Source organism: Pinus tabuliformis, chromosome 3_1 (genome assembly GCF_031772625.1).
Source record: "Pinus tabuliformis cultivar Carrire ecotype Pingquan chromosome 3_1, CPIR1, whole genome shotgun sequence".
NCBI lineage: Eukaryota > Viridiplantae > Streptophyta > Pinopsida > Pinales > Pinaceae > Pinus > Pinus tabuliformis.
Genome location: NC_142301.1, coordinates 928,439,596 through 928,452,958, shown reverse-complemented (window position 1 = coordinate 928,452,958; position 13,363 = coordinate 928,439,596).

Below are 13,363 nucleotides of genomic sequence, written 5' to 3'. Positions count from 1 at the left end.
AATTTCTTCTTCCGGTACTAGTAGTGTGAATACTTCGATAAACGAGTATAAACAAATACTGGTTCTATATAATTTGTTAAAGGAGCAATTACCTACCTTGGATGAGGAAATGGTACTATTGATTGGGTAAATGGTACTATTGATCTTATAGTGTGTGTAGATTTCTCGACATTGTTGTCAAAAGGAACAATGGAATTTGTAGGAACACGCATAGCCATGGTTGCAAGCTTACAATCTTATGTAGGCAATTTGACGTCTTATCCAGGAAATTAATATGGCTAAATGTATTGTAATTTAAGGGATGGTGTTGCCTTCGTGGGTGCGCTTGCAGGCAAGCCATATAATTAATAAAATAATTTTATTTTGTGTTGGGGAGGGATAACCTTCCCAGTCATCCGATCTGGTTCTGGATCGGGTGACGGTGTCTCTTTTTTATGGTGTGGAATATTTCTTTGGTTGTTTTATTTCTTAAATTTCCTGATTTATTTTGTTAAAAGTAGTCCATTTAATTCTTCTAACATAAGTTATGATTTCTTAAACAGATACTCACAATATTTCACTCTACAGCACATAATTTCAATTTATCCTAGCACATAAGGTCATGAATCTGTAGACATAATATTGGCGTGACATATAATTTAAAAATTCATGGTGAAATTTCTTTCAGAATTCAAGTACCTTCTTAAAACAATACTGCCACTAATATTCTTAAGCTTTACTCATTGGAATTTTGATTTTATGTTGAGACAATTCTCTAAGTTTTAATACTACAAAACTAGTGATTATTGATAATTTGCATGATCAATCACACAATTTCAAATTTGGCAATGGCATGATTGCATGCCATGCAGTAGGGGAAAAATATAGATTGAAATGAATCAAGAATCTTCAAAACTTTGTTGAATAAATTTGACATGGTTAATACATATCTGGTTAAAAAATTCACTGCATAATTATCACAACGATAATATAAGTATTTTGGTTCTTATTTTATGCTTCTTCAGTGATGAATCTTGATATTAGTGACTGATTACAGTGTTTGGATATCATTGCATGCATATGCGGGTGACTTGATTTCACAAGTATAAATATGATATTTTTAGAGGTCGGATATAGGTCTGATATTGACATTACCATGATATATTACCTTTGCCTTTGGCACTAAGCTTGAATCTAGATCATTAGTACTCCTTATCTTACATTCAGTGATCATTTGAAAAGTGAATTAGTGGATTGATTGAATCATCTAGTGACTCACATCACATTGCAGTTTTACTTTAATTAGCTATCAAATTTGGTATCTAAGGACTGATATATTCTTGGCAATAAGCTACAACAATCAGATTCTTGACAACATAATAACGTTGGTATGACTTAAAGTTGGTGCATTCATTAAATTCCTCATTGGAATTCTCATGCATCATTATAGACAACAGATTCTTTGGTTCTCTGTTCGCATTAGAATCTCATTACATGGTAAAACCATTATCTCATTTTATTGAGTTGTTTGTGTTCCCATCCTCTTATCATTTTCTAAACATAAAAAGTGCTATAATCAACTACAATGGTTCTCTCCATTACAACCATATAACAAAGCGAAATTCTAAATGACTCACCTAATTAAAAGTATATAGTTTTGTTATGACTCATCGATTCATTAGAAAAGTATATAATCTTATCATCTTGATGGTGATAATCTACCCATAATTGACGATATATAAATTCCTTGAAAGATCACACTATTGATATGGTATACTGGCATAACTACTCACCATTGGTTCATTTTACAACACAATTTACATAGCACTTGAAGTAATTGGATAATTGAAGTTGAAATTGTCACCAATTAAAGTGCTCTAAAATAGTGAGATCTATTCCAATTCACAATGGATAAACTCTGATATCTTATTACCTTTAGTTGATCATTGTTCACTTGCATCTGCTCATTATTTTATGGTTCAATCTGATCTAAAAACATAGCAATAACATTCTGTGAATGTTGATCATATTATTCACTAATTATTTGTTGGATTACTGACCTTTAGCAATAGCAGTTGCTTGGCATTTCTCTGGTCCATTATTGCAAGAACAAAACTCTCTCCATATGATCTTCTAATAAATTTAATTTTGCATTGCAATTGCCATTCAGATTACATGTATCTGCTCATTTACTATTCATATCATTTGTATATTAAACATCATCAAGCTACGAGAGAGTATATAGTCTCAGTGGCAAATCGTACAGATTTGGATTAAAGTTCAGTTGTTGAGAATAATGGTTTGGGATTCAAGGTTAATTACATATAATGGTTAAAGTTTTCTAAAGAGAAATGGAAAGGAGAAACTTGCAATTTTTTAAGGATGATAACTAATGATAGTTCATGTGATTATGGCCAACTTGGATCAGATATTTAAGGTGGCAAAGAAGAATTATCACAACAAAGATAATAAATCGGTAAGAAGAGACAACCTCTTTTGGAACATAATGGAAGAATTTAGTATAAATATAACTTGGTACTCTAAAGGTATCACTATAAGATCTATCTAAGGATGATGCACATAAGAAAGAAAATATTGGCAATCAACCAACGAAGTTGAATAATTATGGTAATAATTTTACAAAACTTGGAAGGTATGATAAAATGATTGGAAAGGATAAGTTGTGTGTGTGACAACATCTATATCAATTTTCTCTCTAATGGGAGAACCACATTGTAAAATTTTCCATAGGTGACTAACTATATGAAGGAATTATGGATAACAAGACATATGATCAGGTAATTTTATTATGTTGATAAGCGGATTACATTTGGTAGCTATCTTAATGAAATTATTTCTAGGTATTACCCAAGTTGGGAAAGAGTAATGGACGAAGTTGCATGATGACCAAGTAATGATAAACTTGGAAGATATAGGAAAGAATGTTGCTAGAAATGTTATAAGGATACCGTGAGAAGGATTGTGTACATAGTGAAAAAGACGTAAAAGTCAATTAATCGAGGTTGTATTGAGTAGGACTTTCCATAACATTAAAAGAGACGAACTTGACGAGAAAAGAAAATATTTCCGTGGATGAAGTGCTAATTGTTAAATAAGTCAACATCGATCAACAAATTCTCATGCAAGAAAATTAAGTATGATATAAAGTTAAATCATGATGAAAATAGTATTTATGTGCATATAGCGGGATTGGAATTAGTAAGAGAAAGGGTAAATGGATGTAAAATCAAGGGATGCTAATTCTGAGATAGATGATTTCAATAATTATGGTATCACTAGTAATATCTTAAACAATGAAATTCACCAGAATTTCCTTGGGGAAGGAAGAATATGACGAGAGATTAAGACTCAAGATAATGATGTATATATGATTCTTATAGTGATAATGTATCCATATGATAATAAGCGATATGCATAGGTATTATGACGTTATGTCAAGGAATATTGACATATTCATTTACCACGTGATGCTAGGTATTTAATGTTCAATACTCATGATGGATATGGTATGTGGCATAGGAATTATGATGCTATAATATGAGGATTATTGACATGTGGTTTATTTATGTGAAGTCATGACATGTCTTAGATATAATTATGTTGATGGTATAACTGAAGCATATATGACATGCATGAGCATGCAGTTCCTTATTATTCATAATATTGTGATTAACAAAGATGAGCGTTCTCATGATGACATGCAAGACTTTGCATGTGGATTATTTCCTATGATACTATGATGGTATGGTTAATGCATTGGATGCATGTTGAGATGTGATGATTCACAGGACTCCACAAATGGGCCGAGAGGGCCGGTTTATTTGATGATCTTGTGCGAGCCCATACACACAAGGGAGAATAAGTAACACCATATGGGCTGGGGACAAAACTCAATCAACACTACATATGCCAGTGGTTCCTTTGTCTTGTGTACAGCTCTTGATGGATAGCTCTTGAAGAGCTATGAGACCATCTTGAGGAGGCCAAGTGCCTAATGTTCTAGGCTTCGTGCCTGTTATTGGATTGGGATAGCGAAGTCTGGAAGGGTTGTATAAGACTTCGATGCCTGAGGTTGTACGCCTTAGTAGTTGTGGAGGGAGTGGGCCAGCCTTGCCAGATGCTCGGGGTCATTGAGTACCGGACCGGATGCCTGCCTTGGGGCAGATGAGGTCTGAGTCAGGCGCGAGCCTTGGGGCCAGCCTTGGACTAGGATACAGACTAGGTCAGGCTTAGCCTGGTGCCGAAAGTGGGAAAAAGGACAGAGATTCCTTGAGATTTCCCGGGGTTGTTGGGGACTTTCGATGCCTGCTGGTTATACTAGTTCAGTAGAGGGTGTTGGAAATAGGAAGTAAATAAAATAATAAATAATAAAAATAATAAATAATACAAATAAATAATAATAATAATATAAATAATAAATAATAATTCACTTAATAATAAATAATAAAAATAATAAATCATAAATAATAAATGATATTTAGAAATATACAAGAAAATAAATAAAAATAATAAGAATAAAAAAATAGTAATAACTATACTAAAACTCTAAATCAGAATAAATAGAAATAAAACAAGAAAACTATCAAAAAGAAGGAAATAAAACAAGAAAGCTAAAAATCAAAAGAAAAGTAAAGAAATAAAACAAGAAAGCTAAAAATCAAAAGAATGTTGCATGTAGACACATGGAGTCTCTGCATGTGGTTCCCCTTCCAATGTTGTTCTATTTAATAGATGGTGAGGAAGATGAGAGGCATTCCTGCATTCCATCATTCCGAGATTCTATCTTGCATTCTCTTGGGAGAATGGTGTTGTAAGACTTAGGAGTCACTGGTAGTAGTATGTTGATTGAGGGCTCGGGGGTGGCCAGTTGTAGCAGAATCCTTGCACAATTGAGCCTACGGTTGGGTGGAGAGTCATCCCCAAAAACCTTGTTGCGGTAAGCCTACTTCTACAACAGGTAAGCACTACTCAGTTGAATTTAACGTTAATTAGATATTTATCTTTGGACCGTATCTTAGTTGAATTTAATGTTAATTAGAAAAGTTAATTAGATATTTATATTTGGACTGTTACATCAAGTTCCTCCATGAGATGAGGAAACTTCTGTTGAACTTGGTCCCTGGTGAGCCATTTGCCTTGGTGAGGGAGTTGGCCTACTTTGACAACTCGATATAGTTTTATCCTCTATTTCCATGTGTTCTTCATCTATGTGTCCATGATCTTATCAGTTGTGGCATGTTCCATGATGTCTTGCTTGAGCTCTGTTGGTGTGAGTTGTTCTGCAATGTCATATATGTGCAACAATGGTGGAAAGTATGGCTAAAGATGATTTACATTGAACATTGGGTGCAAAACAAGGAATGGTGGGATCCTGAGCTCAAAGGAATTGTCCTTAATGGCCTTGGTGATGGTGTATGGTCCATATCAGAGTGGGAAAAGCTTGTGGTGGGGTCCAGCAAGGTGCTCCTTTTGAAAATTTAGGCAAACTTTGTTGCCCACCTAGAATTTGTGTGCACTCAATGTTGATCATTTCGTTGCTTGTACTTAGCATTGGATTTGTCTAATATATCATGGACTTGTTCATGGATGTGTTGAATGCACTCAATGAACCTGCTAGCCCTTTCACCTTCAGACTGCATGTGATTTGAATATACGTGAGTGGCTACAAATTTTATGGACACATTAATGGGGCATAATGGTTGAAATCCCAACCATTTGCCCATTGAGCTATGGAGATCTCTATTGTAGATGTGTTGGACATAGGGGTGAATTTCATCTCATGTGCGTGGATTCTTTGAGTTGTACATGCACAGAATGTGTATGATCATCTTGTTGACAACCTCTATTTGGCTATCAGTTTGGGGATGGAAATCCATGGACTTAGTGAGTTTTGTATCCAACATCAACCAAAGACTTGACCAAAATGGAATTAGGAATATGTTGTCCTCATCCAAGATAATGGACTGCGAGATCCCAAACTGTACACACACTCAAAGAAGAGCTTAGTAGTGGCCTCTTTTGTGATACTCTTCTTGCAGGCCACCATGATGGCTATCTTAGAGAATCTATCGATGACCATGAAAACGCAATCATTGTTCTGCTTAACAGAAGGAAGGCCCAATATTTAATCCATGGAGATGGATTCCCAAGGCTGACTAGGAGAAGGTAGAGGAGTATACAAGCCTTTCTTCTTGATGGTTGGTTTGGAAATTGTGCAGGTGATGTAGGATCTAATGTACTTCCCAACATCCTGACGAAGTTTTAGACAATAAACATACTTATGAAATATCGCCATGGTTTTCTCTACTCTAAAATGTCGAGCAACCCGATTGTAGTGCACCTCCTAAATAATCTTCACATGCTCACTTGAAGGAACACATATGTGTCCCAAGTGGAGTAATAGTGCATCCTAAAGGTTAAATTTTGGAACTTTCTGCCCTTCCAAGAGTGTCTAGTATATGTTGCCAAATTATGGATCGCTCTTGTAAAGATGTGGCCACCCCGATGTCTTGTGCCCACAAGAGTCTAGCACATTTATTAGCACCATGATTGGTGGTCGGCTGAGGCAATCAATGACATTATTGGTGTTGTCCATATTATACTTAATGTTCAAATGGAACTGTTGCAGATAGGTGGACCATTTCTGATGATGATCATTCTTCAACTTCCCTTGTGTCTGCATGAACTATAAATGTCATTCGTCTATGTGGATGATTGTTCCCTTCCCGAGAATGTAATGCTTCGATTGATGGTAGGCGTACACAATGGAAGACATTTCTTTATCATATGTGTGGAACTTTGGGGCTGTGTCTGAAAGTGTCTCACTATGGTAAGCCACTAGATGCCCATGTTGAGTAAGAACTCCACCAATAACATAGTCAGACGTATCTTTCTCAATATCAATTGGTTATTTGCAGGTTTGGTAATGTGAGCATTGTTGCAAAACAAAGGTGATTCTTCAGCTCAGAGAACGCCCGCTGTTGGGTTTCCAACCAAAATAGCTTGGCTTTCGCTTTGCCCTTGGTGACTTTACTTAAAGGCCAAGCAATATGAGAGAACCTAAACACGAACCTACGGTAGAAATTGGCAAAACCCAAAAAGATGCAAAGCTCTGTTAGAGTGGTTAGGGCTGACCAATCCGAAATGACTTCTATCTTGGATGGGTCCACATGTACACCATAGTCATCAATGATGTACCCCAGATATTGAACCTGGGTCAGGCCAAAGGTACATTTCTCCAAGTTATCACACAACTTGTGTTGTTGAAGGGTATGAAGGACCTCTCAAATATGGTGGAGGTGATATTCCTAACTCTCTCTAAAGATCAAGATGTCATCTAAATACACAATCATGAATGCATTGGTGAAGGGCCACAATATGTCTTCCATCAGTCTCATGAAGGTTGTAGGTTCATTCATTAATTCAAACAACCTTACTAACCATCCAAAAAGGCCCTCCATTGATTTGAAGGCATTCTTCCACACATTGAAGGGTTCGATAGGCACCTAGTGCTATCCTAATTTCAAGTCAATATTGCTGAAATATTTGCCCCCGTTGATCTAGTCTAGAAGGTCATCAATCCATGGGATTGGGTACCTATTCTAGAAAGTGATTTTTTTCATCGTCCAATAGTCAATACAGAGCCTCCAAGTCCCATCCTTTTTCTGTACCAATACAATCGGGCTCCCATAGGGTGATGAGCTTGGCCTAATGTGCCCTTTCTACAATTTTTCCTGAATCTGCCTCTTGGTATCCTTTTTCTCCAAAACAGAGTGTCGATAGATTGGTCCATTAGGTAGAGGCATTCCCGAGGTTAGATCGATGGAGTGCTTGACCTCATAGTGAAAAGGTAACCGTGTGGGTGTGGTGAAAATGTCCTTGTACTCCTCCATGACCTTCTCCATTTGTTGCTACTGTGAAGAGGACCCCTGCCTGGAAGCTGTGGCCACAAAATTCTTCCTACCTTGGGGACGAATTATCAGGAAAAAAAATTTCATGGTCTGGAAAATGATCTTACTACATTTCTTTGTAGTGATCAAAGAGATGGTTGTAGGTTGAGCTACCTCTAGTATCATCTACAACATATTAGCTAAAGTAATAATCACAGAGTGAGGTCTAGTATCATATACAACATGATGCTTTAACAAGTATGGTTGTCCTAACAATACATTAGAAACTTCAAGATGACTAACATCACACAATACCTCATCTATGAAGGGCTTGATGCTATAGGGAAGGCGACACTGCTGGATGACACAAAGATCTCGCCCTTGGTCAAGCCATCCGATGGTGTATGGCTATGGATGTGTTATAGTCTTTAGGCCCAGTTGTTTCATGAAATCTACTGAGATGAGGCTCTTTTGGTTCCCGTCATAGTTAATGGACTACAACGGAGGACCCTTCAACCACATCTGTGAGTGGAAGAGGTGTTCCCCCTCTTATGGATCTTCAAGCTCCATTTTCTGGATCTTTGTGGTGGCACTGGGATCTGCACCAATAATCTTCTTCCCTTTGTCAGTCCCCTTATCTGGTTCTGATTCAAAGTCGAAACATGCATCTGATTCAGAAGACTTTAGCTTAGCCACCAGTGACTTCTTGGCCCAAAACTCACTTGTATTGTGAGTGGAGCTCGTATGGAACTCACACCATTTTCCCGTATCCTTCTTCATCTTCGTGGTGTTGTTCTTTACTTGCGGCTTCAATGGGTTGTCCTAGGTAGCCCCACCTTAGCTTGGTCCCTTGTTCTGTGGTTTGGGGTTCCTTTTCCTTTCTTTGGATTTTCATATCCAAAGTCCCGCTTCTTCTATTTAAACTTCTACTCAATATTTACAGCATACTGATACGTCGTGTCGAGTGAGGAAATGTCTAGGAACTCCATCTCTTCCTGGATGTACTTATGTAGAAAGCCGTAGTACTTGAGCACAAAATTATACTCAGTATCCTTGATACCTAGCTTCGTGTGAAGGGTATGAAAATTATTTGTGAACTCTAACAAATATTGGTCCCTTCCTTTCCATAGCGTGGTCCTCTTTATGTATTTATCTTCATAGGTCTCGATAGGGTACTGTTGTTCCTTGATGGTGTTTCTGAAAGAATTTCAAGTGGGTGCAGCTAAAAACAATGAGGGTTCACTCTTTTCCTTTTGTTCATAGTATGTTTCCCACCAATTCTTGACATGTGGGGAAGCTTTGAGAAGTGCAAACGTAATATTTTCCTGATTGGAAAATTCATGAACTTAAAAATATCCTTCCAATATATTTAACCATTTCTCTACGACATCTGCATCTATGAGGTCTTCGAATATAGGAATATCAAAGCTAACTTGTACCTTAAAAGGAGTAGTGCCTCCAGAGTGGTTGCTAGATGAAGACGCATCGCTTGTGGGTAGTCATTGAAGGAACTGGGCAAAGTTATCCATCATCGCATCCCTCTGTTCTTCGAGGGGTTCTTCAAGCAAAATTTCGAAATAATCTCCTGCCCCCTTGTCTTTATTTTCTTCCGCCATGGGAGGTCATTGGTTTTTATAAGGTTGATCGTGCAATGGTTCAACTAGATGAAGCCCTAACTCCTTATACCCTGACCTCGCTGGGGACATGTAAATAAAAATAGAGAAAGAGAAGACTGCTCTGATACCACTGATCAGAACTTAAACAGGAATGCAACAAATTATAGATATAATCATAAACACAGAGATGTAGCAAAAAAAGATTTCATTTTATTAATAGAAATATATTGAACTATGCTTACAAATAGAATGGAAATAAGATATCTCGGGTGATGGTAGCTTATCTCTGAGAGGAGATGTGGTGGCTAAATGCCTCTAAAGAGAGTTAAAATGAGGCTCAAGGGCCTTTTTATTATTGAACAATAAGAGAAAACCCTAAACAACCAAAACTCTAACTCAAGAAGATGTAACACAAAGAGTTTATGGGCCCCATTGGGGTTAGTTAGGCAGCCAACTTCCCAGGGTCGTAACTTGGTCATGTTATCTTTCTTTGGCGTGTATGATACCTCATTGGAAAGATCTCTCTCAATACTACAACTTCCGATGCAACTACTTCAATAAAAGCTGGATGAATTTTGCCAAAAAAATCTCGTTTAGGGCATCAAAATAGCTCCAGAAGTTTAGGACCTGTTGATGCCCCGAAAATCGTTGTATCAACATTGGGGGATAACCACCCAGTCCGGACCTTAATACAGCTCCTCTTCCATTTGGGATGGTGGCTTCGACTGGATATAATGGGACCAGTTTCCCAATAATGAATAAAAGGGGATGGATGAGTGATTGATTTCTAATAAATGATAATGAATGGATGACTTAATCTATCAGCGAAAACATAAATAACTATTCTATCCCGGGAAGCTTCTATTCTTTTAAGTGCAACTTTTGATGATCTGTGTTCATTGATAGGCATATAGATGACTCTAAGCAATAAACATAGACATTCATTTACTTAATGATTACTTTGTTCAAATAGTTGAACAAAGTGGTTAACAAAACATTGCTACACTTATCTTTTAATATTACCGATACATGAATGATTGAGAGAAAATCATGCTGTAAACATCCAATAGTGGAAAGTATAAAGAATGTTGTTAAGACACATGCATATACATGATAATAGCAAGAGCGATCAAACAACAATTCACATAAACAGAATGAACTCAGACATAGATAGTAGTACCATATGAGCTGTAAATCATTCCCAAACATCAATCGCTATTTGAAATTCCTTCTTCCGACTCAGAAATGCTTCTAAATAAAGGTAGTAGTGCACATCCACAGAAAAGCTTTCGTTGTCAAAATCTGGAATAATTGGCCCAGTTTTATAAAAGAATACGCCTGAAGTACAGTAGTGCAACTTCAGGTTTTAAGTCATATACAAAACTTATGACCCTTTCTAAATACATGAAAGGGTCTATAAATACTTAATTAAAACTAACTAACTATGAAACTAAAATCCTACTTAATTGGTACAACTTTGATTGGAAATATCTTCTTCATAGCAATCTAGCAGTCGGCAACATGATTCATCACATAGGTTGTTTTCCTTTTGACCTGAGTTGGCATATTTCTAGCATTGGTTCCACTTCTGGAGGTCGGTTGAGATGAGAACTGTGGGGAGCGTAGGTGGCATCTTGTATATCGGGAATGATACACCCGATTGCATCTGTGAGGCACTTGAGGGCAGCTCTCTGGCTGTATTGTCTGACTAGGAACAACCAATAGGTGTCCCATGTAAAACTGTTAATTCCTGCAATTAATCTCCCATTTTTCTCCAGCTCTTGATAACATGACTGCTCCATTGTTTTAGCCGATAGTAATTTACCTGGGGTACATTGAGAGATCATGTTAGATAAGTAGAGAGTATCATTAATCAATTCAACCAAATTACTTGTGGTTAATTTGCATCTGGAAACTGCTCTCTCTGCTTGCTTTCATTAACTGGGACTGACATTCCATAAATAAGATCTCTTTATGTGATTCTAGGATTTTTGGCAAATTTGCTGCCTGTGCCTCATCAGTGTCTTGCCACTCAAGAAAATTGGTCAAGGTCTCATCGGCCTGCTCCAAATCTATTCTAGAATCAGCCGATTTATCACTTATTGATGCTGTTAAGTCACATAAAGGTTCTGCGTGGGTGATTTGTTGACATAACAGCCTTATTTGTGTCACCAATGCTTTGTTAATCTGTAATGCTTCGGCTCTAAACTCAGCCGACTGCGGAAGACTATTGGACTTTTATAGTTGGCCTGATAATTGAGCAATTTTCTCATCTTTCGTCTTAACCATCTGCTCATTCATTGCTTTTAGTTTTGCCAATGCTTCCGACAACTCCTTTTTCTTTTGAATTGCACTTGAATCAACCCTTTGTTTCTCTTCCTGCAATTGTTTATTCAATTGATTATTTATTTGTTGCTGTGTGCTGTGTAAACAATTGTTGTTCTGCTCGTTCTGCGTTCTGTTGTGCCTCCGATAGCTACGCTTGTAGCAAAGTGATTTCTTGGTCTTTTCCTTTTAATAGATTACTAACTTTTGATGCCTTGTCTATGGTGGCTACCGAATAGGCTCCGGCATATTGGGACAGTTTTGTTAGGTCATCAGAAGGATCAAATTCCTCCTTCCAAACCATGTTGTCCGTCACTGTTTGTTCAGGGAAGAGGGAAGGTTGATCAATCCTTCTCCTTTTGCGCTTTTATTTTACTACAACTCTGTGCTTTGGACTGTAAAAGACGTCCAATGGAGGTATCTCCTCCACTTGCAAAATGATTTGATCTGAAGGATCCTTGGGAATTATTTCTATACCTGTAGAAGGGGGTAGGCCACTAGTTCCACTTGGAACCTCTTTTCATGTTGTCTCCTCTGTGTCAGCCACTTTTGATGTTTCAGCTTCCTTTGAGCCCTCAAGATTGCTTATGATTGAGTCAAACTGCTGCCATTCCTGGAGCAATTTCAGGTCAATCTAGGCATCTACATTCACCTCTGTGTTGCTCTGCTCCTGATCTTTCCTTTATGTCTCCTCTTGCTCTCTTCTTCTATGCACTTCTTCATGTTCTCTTCTCTGCACTTTCTCCTCCTGCGCTTTGTTGGATTTCTTCATCAATTTTTGATGTAGTAGGAGGTTCCTTAGTGAGCCGCTGCTCAGGCTCGCTTGATTCTGTCATCGGGGTCGTTGCTAACAGATCTAGAGGCATAACTTGCAACCTATGTTCCCTAAGTCTGTTAAATTCAACTAACTCGTCATCCTGATATTTCATTCTGGCTAGTGATTTAACCTGAAATAGTGACTCGGCTGAGGAGAACAGGTCATCAAACATATCATCTTCATGGTCAAACTTCATTAACTTTGCCTGTTCAAGTGCATTGTAGGCAACTTTGATTGGATCAAATCACCTATTAGGAAGAGTGTCGAGATTTAATGCCTTAATCTTATCTGCTTCTTTCTCTGCATGTTTATAGTCATGCAGAGCATAAACACCACATCTTAGAGGAAATGGAGGCCAAACCTGCTTCTTTTTATTCCTTAGAGTTTGTGTAACTCCTCGGATGTAAGCTGATATGCTACCTCTCGAGCTAACAGTTTGTTGGGTGTATACAAAGGGAGGACATGAGGCTTGGCATGACTGCCGAAAACTCTTACGTATGTGAAATATTACTTCTCCGAACCATCTCCCTATGGCTTTCAAGTCAATCTCTGCCTGAAAGGAAATCTTAGGAGTGGGCTTGTTAAAAATAGCATAGTGAATGGGTAGCAAAAAACCATTGCAAACTTGGTATAGATGGTGTTTATGGTGGGCTTTCCACAACTTCTGATGGTATATATGAATGGGCATGGGTCTTGTGGAGTCCATCTCCACTCGA